The sequence below is a fragment of the Equus caballus genome, chromosome 20 (genome assembly GCF_041296265.1).
Source record: "Equus caballus isolate H_3958 breed thoroughbred chromosome 20, TB-T2T, whole genome shotgun sequence".
NCBI classification, from domain to species: domain Eukaryota; kingdom Metazoa; phylum Chordata; class Mammalia; order Perissodactyla; family Equidae; genus Equus; species Equus caballus.
In genome coordinates, this window is record NC_091703.1 from 23,555,433 (window position 1) to 23,565,519 (window position 10,087).

The 10,087-nt window shown below is 36.2% G+C and overlaps 1 pseudogene; it reads left to right on the forward strand.

The window, feature by feature from the left end:
* The first annotated feature begins 7,645 nt into the window (after positions 1-7,645).
* LOC138919689 (tigger transposable element-derived protein 1-like) lies at positions 7,646-9,821 on the forward strand (annotated as a pseudogene).
* Positions 9,822-10,087: the final 266 nt, after the last annotated feature.

Below are 10,087 nucleotides of genomic sequence, written 5' to 3' on the forward strand. Positions count from 1 at the left end.
AATGAAAACAGAAATATGACATACCAAAACCTATGGAATGCAGAAAAAATAGCTCTAAGACAAAAGTTCATAGCAATCCAGACCTATCTCAAAAGGCAAGAGAAATCTCAAATAAGCAAAGCAACATTTCAGAAGAAACTAGAAAAAGAAGAACAAAGGAAGCCCAGAGTTAGCAGAAGGAATTAAATAATAAAGATTGGAGCAGAAATAAATGAAATAGAGACTAAAAAGACAATAGAAAACATCAGTGAAACTAAGAGCTAGTACTTTGAAAAGAGAAACAAAATTGACAAATCTTTAGCTAGACTAACCAAGAATAAAAGGGAGAGGTCTCAAATTAGCAAAATCAGAAAGGAAAGAGAAGCTACAACTGATACCAGAGAAATACAAAGGATCATAAAAGACTACTGTGAGCAATTATATGCCAACAAATTGGACAACCTAGAAGAAATGGATAAATCCATAGAAACATACAATCTTCCAAGACTGAATCATAAAGAAAGAGAAAATATGAATAGACTGATTACTAGTAAGGTGATTAAGTCAGCAATCAAAAACCTCCCAAAAAACAAAAGACCAGGACCAGATGGCTTCCCTGGTGAATTCTACCAAACATTCAGACTTAAGACCTATCCTTCTCAAACTCTTCCAAAAAATCAAAGAGGAGGGGAGGCTTCCAAACTTATTTTATGTGGCCAGCATTACCCTGATACCAAAACCAGATCAAGTGGAATTTATTCCAAGGATGGAAGGATGGTTCAACATCTGCAAATCAATCAATGTGATGCACCACAGTAACAAAATGAAGGATAAAAATCATATGATTATCTCAATAGATTTAGAAAATTCATTTAACAAGATTCAACATCTGTTTATGATAAAAGCTTCTCAACAAAGTGGGTATAGAGGGAACATACCTCAACATAATAAAGGCCATATATGACAAACCTGCAGCTAATATCATTCTCAATGAAAACAAAGCTGAAAGCTTTTCCTTTAAGATTAGGAACACGACAAAGATGCCCACTCTTGCCACTTTTATTCAACATAGTATTGAAAGTCCTAGCCACATCAATTAGGCAAGAAAAAGAAATAAAAGTCATCCAAATCAGAAAGGAGGAAATAAAACTGTCACTACTTGCACATGACTTAATCCTATCTATAGAAAACCCTGAAGACTCCACCAAAAAACTGTTAGAACTAATAAACGAGTTCAGGAAATTTGCAGGATACAAAATCAATACACAGAAATTTGTGGCATTCCTATATACTAATAAGGAGCTATCAAAAAGAAATTAAGAAAACAATCCCGGGGCCGGCCCTGTGGCCGAGTGGTTAAGTTCACGCACTCCACTGCAGGCAGCCCAGTATTTCGTCTGTTCGAATCCTGGGCACAGACGTGGCACCACACATCAAGCCATGCTGAGACGGTGTCCACATGCCACAACTAGAAGGACCCACAACTAAGAATATACAACTATGTACTGGGGGGCTTTGGGGAGAAAAAGGAAAAAATAAAATCTTTAAAAGAAAAAAAAAGAAAATCCCATTTACAATTGCATCAAGAAGAATAAGATACCTAGAAATATATTTAACCAAGGAGGTGAAGGTGAAAACTATAAGACACTGATGAAAGAAATTGAAAAAGACATAAGTGGAATGATATTCCATGTTCATGGATTAGAAGAATTAATATTGTTAAAATGTCCATACTACCCAAAGCAATCTATAAATTTAATGCAATTCCCATCAAAATTTCAATGGCATTTTTCCCCAAACTATAATAAATAATTCTAAAATTTGTGTGAAACCACAAACGTCCCTAATAGGCAAAGCAATCTTGAAAAAAAAGAACAAAGTTGGAGTTATCACACTCCCTGATTCGAAACTATACTACAAAGCTATAGTAATCAAAACAGTATGGTATTGGCATAAAAACAGACACACTGATCAATGGAACAGAATTGAGAGCTGAGACATAAATCCAAACATATAAAGACAAGTAAGTTATGACAAAGGAGCCAAGAACACACAAGGGAAAAAAGATAGCCTCTTCAATAAGTGTTCTTGCAAAAACTGGATAGCTACATGCAAAAGAATGAAATCAGACTACTATCTTACACCATACACAAAAATTAACTCAAGATGGATTAAAGACTTGAATATAAGACCTGAAACCATAAAATTCCTAGAAGAAAAGATAAGTGGTAAGCTCCTTGGTCTTGACATTGGTCTTAGGTATGTTTTTGTAGATATGACTCTGAAGGGAAGGGAAACAAAAGCAAAAGTAAACAAAAATAGGACTACATCAAACTAAAAAGCTTCAGCACAGTGAAGAAAATCACGAACAAAATGAATAGGCAACCTACTAAATGAGAGAAGATATTTGCTAATCATGTATTTGACAAGGGATTAATATCCAAAATATATACAGAACTCATATAACCCAACAGCAAAAAATAAACAACCCAATTAAAAACTGGGCAGAGGATCTGAGTAGATATTTTTCCAAAGAAGACATACAGATGGCCAACAGACACAAGAAAAGATGTTCAATATCACTAATCATTAGGGAAATGCAAATAAAAACCACCATGAGCTATCACCTCACACCTGTTAGAATGGCTGTTATCAAACAGACAAGAAATAACAAGTGTTGGCAAGGATGTGGAGAAACATCATTTCTCCAAACTTGTACACTTTTGGTAGGAATGTAAAGTGTTATAACCACTATGGAAAACAGTATGGAGATTCCACAAAAAATTAAAAATATAACTACCATATGATACAGCTGCTGTACTTCTGGGTATTTATCTGAAGAATACAAAGATACTAATTTGAAAAGATATATGCACCCCCATATTCATTGTAGCATTATTTGGAATGATGTGGAAAGAACCAAAGTGTCCATCAACGAATGAATGGATAAAGAAGAGGCGGTATATGTATACAATAGAATATTACTCAGCCATAAAAAAGAATGAAGTCTTGCTATTTGTGATAACATGGATGAACTTCGGGAGTATTATGCTAAGTGAAATAAGTCAGAGAAAAACAAATACCTTGTGATTTCATTCATATATGGAATCTAAAAACATAATAAAACAAAACAAATGAACAAACTGTTAAACAAAACAAAAACAAACTTATATCATATATCCCTTGGTGGTTAGCAGAAGGGAAGGGAGTTGGGGGGTGGGTGAAATCAGTGAAAGTGGTCAATTGTGTGGTGATGGATGCTAACTAGACTTTGAGTGGTGATCACTTTGTAATGCATACAGATGTTGAATTGTAATGTTGTACACCTGAAATTTAGATGATGTTATATACCAATTTTACTTCAATTAAAAAAAAGATATTTCTATTACTCAATACATGCATAATAACCCTCTTGTTTCATTACCCTCATATTATTTTTAACTTATTTAAAAAAATAATTGTCATAAATTACCATGAACTAGGAATTTCGACAGACAGACACTAAAGATTCAAAGTAGAATAAAGCACCAAACATTGAGAAACCGATAAACTATATGAAGAGTGAAGCCATACATGAAGACATGCTCCAAGGAGATAGGTGGTAAAATTGAGGTGTGAAGTACTTGCTGTAGCAGCACAGAGAAGCTCACAGCCAGTTCTCACCAGGAGGTTCTAGGCCTCCAAGGACAAGTGAGACTTTTACAGAGAGAGAAGGGGAGAGGCATTTCAGGGAAGACGACAGCCTCCCCAAAGGCACAAATCTTGGAAGCAGGCGACAGACACGGAGTACTTGAGAAGAGGCAAGGGGCTGAAGCTAATCTTTCTCCTTTGAGCATAGATGTGCTTTTCTTTGTTTTAGAGCTTGCCAAAGATCTTTCAAAGCAAAGTCTAACTGATAAAATAGTAGATAAAATCTTGGTAAAACCATTTGAGCTTAAGTATGGGTCATGAACTTGCTCTCAGGAAGTGTCTAAGATAGAGTTTACAGCGTTGGACAATAGCAATAGAAGTAATTACTTACAGTATAAAGCTCTTTTCAATGCATATATTTTGGCAAGTGTGTTAAAAAATTAATCTTAACTTCTTTCAGTCTATATTTCTTATTTATTGTTCAACTAAAGAATTAGTGACTTGTGAAAGTAGAAGTTAATAAAATCCTAACTTCAAATTGTGTTAGACTTTATTGGCCCAATTACTATGAAGACAGAAGTCTGTGGTATTAGGTTAGACAGTTGGAAACTATTAGAAATAAGAGCACATCTTTCTTTTGGTCTCAAACTATTTATTACTTAGTTTACAGGCAAAGAAATAAAATGTTTTCAACTTTGTCTAGGATCATTTGTAAGATTTTATCTTATGCTATATCTTTAGTGATTTTATTACATCTTGTCAAAAGAATAAGTAAATTATTGTCAAAAGCTTGTCAAAAAGTCAAATTACTTTCAGTCTTTTGATTACCAAATAACTAAATGTTTATGGTAGAAGGTGTGAAAAATACTGGAAAGCCCAAAGAAGAAAATAATAAAAATTGCTCATGACTCTTACTGCAGCCATTATTTTGGTAAATGTCCCTCCTGGTCATTTTCCTATTCATTTGTATATTTTTTTCAAAATTGCATTCATTGCATGGATGCTTTGTGCCATAATTATTTTGCTTAATAATACAGTATGAATATTGACCACTAGAAATTTAAATTTAGCTTTTTCCAAGTCAGAAAGCAAAAGAGAAAAAGTCATCAACTTGGCAGAGAGTATCATTTTTTTTCAATGTTGAGGAATAACCAAAAGGCTTCATTAACCATGATGTCCTGCTTGGCAAACACACTCTGTGGGGAAAGTTTATTTGGCAAGACCCACTGCAGACATAAGATAACTCATTCCAAATGGATTCTTCGTTTTACTCCATAAAGACAAAAGTTTTCTACTTTCAATGGCATGTGGATTTAATTTCTTCCATACTGCCTTTCACTGGAATGTCATCCAGTAGAGTGGGCATAATGACCACCAGCTCACATTTGGCCTTTGTTCAGGTAAGTTCCGCTTTGTTGCTAGAAGGTAATTTTCCCAGTAAATTCTGTTTTATGTCATTGGAATGAAAAAATAGCAAACAGATATTAAAGCATTTAATGGAAAAAAAAATAATTTTCATGGAATTAGCCAACATTTCAAGAGAGAAAAAAAATTAGGAATAAAGTTCAAATTCACTAAGCAGAGATAGGAAAATTAATGATACACAGTGAAATGCACTGATTGTCAAATAACTCTTTATTTTAGAAGGTGTAGAAGATACTGGAAAGACCAAAGGAAAATAAAAGTCAACCATGACTCTTGCAGCTATTATTTTGGTAAATGTCCCTCCCAGTCTGAGATGTCTGAGGTCCATCCCAACTATGACACAGGGTAGAATCCATCTTTCATTACTGGTTTAGTGTAGTGTTTTTCACACTGCAGATCACAACACTTTAGTAGATGGTAAAAATCAGTGTATCACAACTAGTGTTTTGAACTTTGAAATAGATTGGAATTGAAAATAGTAGAATGGATTGCATAATGCAAGAGTAAATATAATTTCTAAAACATTTGTTTCAAGTGTGTATGGCAGTGGGTAAGTTAATCCTGAGTGGGTCTGTGGGTCATGATTTTAAATGTTCAAAAGCCCCTGCTCAGAGCAGAGCTTTCCAAGTGCTGTCCATTTGATAGACTGAGAATGGATTACATTTAAATGTGAGATACTGATTCCACTAGCTTTCAGGGCAGCTAGGGAGTGCCTGAGTTTTCAGGAGTCCACAGCCCAGTTCCTTGCAGCTGTGGGAAGCTTTATCTGGGGTTCTCAGAAGACATCCTGAATGCAAAAGGGACTCATGGTCATACCACAGTCCTGTGTATGAGGGCCATCCAGAACATGCTGCTCACCCCACAATGTTCTGGCTCTGGCCAAGAAGGACATCTACTTCTACAGCCAGCTTTGAGATCCTACTGCTGCCATTGCGGACAAGGAGCACTAAAAAAGTGAATTTTCTAGGTTCCCAAGAATCAGACAATATGGCTCAAAATAAGGTGGACGTGCATGTGCATTTGGAGCAGGATGTCCATGCAGATCCAGGAAGGAGACCCAAATCTCTGCATTGACATATATTAAACATGTCTATCCTTTTGCAGTAGATGTGACCTTTTAGTGACATCCAAACCAGCTGTAAAGTGACTGCTTTAACAATCACATGGGTCATCTGCAAATTGTTTCATCTTTACTTTGGAAAATTTGATGTAAAAACACTATGATAAAATTCAAAATTCATTCATATTATCTCAAGAAATTTCATCATTACATTTAATAATGAAATAGGAAGAACGTTGGACTCTACATATAATGTGGAATGTTATACATTTTTGAATGGTTGTAAAATGGCTTAAATTTTTATATCACCTATTTGTGCAAAATAATTCTCATAAGAATACAAAAATAATTCTTCTCTTAAGAATTCAGAACGATTATTATCAAAGAGTCTTAATCAAAAGTATCATTAGCCACTTCAAACATGAAACCTAATACAAAATGGTAATGTTCACAGAAGCAAGTTCAAATTTATCATTAAAAGTTTTGAGCAGGGGCTTGCCCCATGGCCAAGTGGTTAAGTTCGTACATTCCGCTTCAGCAGCCCAGGGTTTTGCTGGTTCAGATCCTGGGCATGGACATGGCATCACTCGTCAGGCCATGTTGAGGCTGCATCCCACATGCCACAACTAGAAGGACCCACAACCAAAATATATACAACCATGTATTGGGGGGATTTGGAGTGTAAAAAGCAGAAAAAAAAAGAAGATTGGCAACAGTTAGCTCAGGTGCCAATCTTCAACAAAAAAAAAAGTTTTGAGCAGATAGTGCTTGAAAATTTTTTACAAAATAATTAATTAGCAACTTTGGTTTTGTTTCTATGCCATAATAATATACTATATATATATTTAGACAGCATACTGTGTGTATATATATGTAGATATACACACAGACATATACATATACAGATCTTCCTTGACTTGAAATAGGGTTACATCATGATGAACCCGTTGTAAATTGAAAATATCAGAAGTCAAAAATGCATTTAATACAACTAACCTGCCAAACATCACAGCTTAGCCTAGCCTACCTTAAACATTCTCAGAACACTTACATTAGCCTACAGTTGGGCAAAATCATCTAACAGAAAGCCTATTTTGTAATAAAGTCTTGAGTATGTCATGTAATTTATTGAACACAAGCATACCTCATTTTATTGTGCTTCACTTTATTGTGCTTTGCAGATAATGCATTTTTTGCAAATTGAAAGTTTGTGGCAACCCTGCATTGAGCAAGTCTACAGGCACCATTTTTCCAACAGCATTTGCTCACTTCGTGTCTCTGTGTCACATTTTGGTAGTTCTCAGAATGTTTCAAGCTTTTTCATTATTATTTTTTTTGTTATGGTGATCTGTGATCAATGATCTTTGATGTTACTATTGTAATTGTTTTGGGGCACCACAAATCACACCTATATAAGACAGGAAACTTAATTGATAAATGTGTGCATTCTACCCCTCTACTGACTGGCTGTTCCCCATCTTTCTCCCTCTCCTTGAGCCTCCCTTTTCCCTGAGACACAATATTGAAATTTGGCCACTTAATAACCCTACAATGGCCTCTAAGTGTTCAAGTGAAAGGAAGAGTCACACGTCTCTCACTTCAAATCAACAACTAGAAACGATTAAGCTTAGTGAGGAAGGCATGTCGAAAGCCAAGACAGGCTGAAAGCTAGGCCTCTTACACCAGTCAGCCAAGTTGTGAATGTAAAGGAAAAGTTCTTGAAGGAAATTAAAAATGATACCCCAGTGAACATACTGGATGATAAGAAGGTGAAATAGTCTTATCGCTGATCTGGAGAAAGTTTTAGTGGTTGGATAGAAGATCAAACTGCCACAACATTCGCTTAATCCAAAGCCTAATCCACAGCAAGACCCTAACTCTCTTCAATTCTGTGAAGGCTGAGAGAGGTGAAGAAACTGTACAAGAAAAGTTTGAAGCTAGCCGAGGTTGGTTCATGAGGTTTAAGGAGAAAAGCCATCTCCGTAACATAAAAGAGCAAGGCAAAGCAGCAAGTGCTGATGTAGAAGCTGCAGCAAGTTCTCCAGAAGCTCTAGCTAAGGTCACTAATGAAGGTGGCTACACTAAACAACAGATTTTCAATGTAGATGGAACAGGCTTCTATTGGAAGAAAACGCCATCTAGGACCTTCATAGCTAGAGAGGAGAAGTCAATGCCTGGCTTCAAAGCTTCAAAGGACAGACTGATTCTTGTTAGGAGGCTAATGCAGCTGGTGACTTTAAGTTGAAGCCAATGCTGATTTGCCATTCCAAAAATCCTACAGCCCTTAAGAATTATGCTAAATCTACTCCTCCTGTGCTCTATAAATAGAACAACAAAGCCTGGATAACAACACATCTGTTTGTGACATGGTTTATTGAGTATTTTAAGCCCACTTTTGAGACCTACTGCTCAGAAAAAAAGAGTCCTTTCAAAATATGACTGCTCATTGACAATGCACCTGGTCACCCAAGAGCACTGGTGGAGATGTACAATGAGATTATAATGTTGTTTTCATGCCTGCTAACACAGCATCCATTCTGCAACCCATGGATCAAGGAGTAATTTCTACTTTCAAGTCTTATTATTAAATATGTACATTTTGTAAGGTTATCACTGCCATAGACAGTGATTCCTCTGATGGATCTGGGCAAAGTAAGTTGGAAACCTTCTGGAAAGGATTCACCGTTCTAGATGCCATCAAGAGCATTCATGATTCATAGGAAGAGGTCAAAATATCAACATTAACAGGAGTGTAGAAGAAGTTGATTCCAGCCCTCATGGATGACTTCGAGAAGTTCAAGATTTCAGTGGAGGAAGTAACTGCAGATGTGGTGGAAATAGCAAGAGAACTAGAATTAGAAGTGGAGCCTCCAGATGTGAGTGAACTGCTTCAATCCCATGATAAAACTTTTTAACAGATGAGGGGTTGCTTCTTATGGATGAGCAAAGAAAGCGATTTCTTGAAATGGAATCTATCAACAGTGAAGATGTAGTGAAGATTGTTGAAATGACGACAAAGGGTTTAGAATATTATATCAACTTAGTTGATAAAGCAGTGGCAGAGTTTGAGAAGATTGACTCCAATTTTGAAAGCAGTTCTACTGTGGGTAAAATGCTACCAAAGTGCATCACATGCTATGGAGAAATCGTTCATGAAAGGAAGAGTAATTGATGCAGCAAACTTCACTGTGGTCTTATTTTAGGAAATTGCCACAGCCACCCCAGCCCTCAGTAACCACCACCCTGATCAGTCAGCAGCCATCAACATCGAGGCAAGCCCCTCCACCAAAAAAAGATTACAATTCAGTGAAGGTTCAGCTGATGGTTAGTATTTTTTAGCAATAAAGCATTTTTTAATTAAGGTATATGCATTGTTTTTTACACATAAAGCTATTGCACACTTAATAGACTACAGCATAGTGTAAACATAACTTTTATATGCACTGGGAAACCAAAAAATTCATGTGACTTCACGTGATATTCACTTTATCATCTGAAACCAAACCTGCAATATCTCCGAGCTATGTCTGAACTGTACTGAAAGTGAAAATGGTTGTCTGAGTACTGAATGGTTGTAACTGTATCAGTTGTTTACCCTCAGGATCACATGGCTAACTGTGAACTGCGGGTCATGGCCACTGCCCAGTATCGTGAGAGAGGAGCCTACCACAAATCGCCAGCCTGGGAAAAGATCAAAATTCAAAATTCCAAGTACCGTTTCTACTGAATGCGTCTTGCTTTTGTACCATGATAAACTAAAAAAATCGTTGTCAAATCATCATAAGTTGGAGACAGTCTATATAATATATGCCATGATGTGAAAATTTTTTAGAAAATCTAACAAAAAAATAATTGGAACAAGTCACTCTGCTATGCTTTTATCATGTTGAAGACCAATGCTGGTTGACTTGAACATGGCTGAGAACATACCACTTTTACGGATAGGTGCTGTGTGGGGAAGAGAATAAAACTGAAAGGGGCTAGCCTTTCACA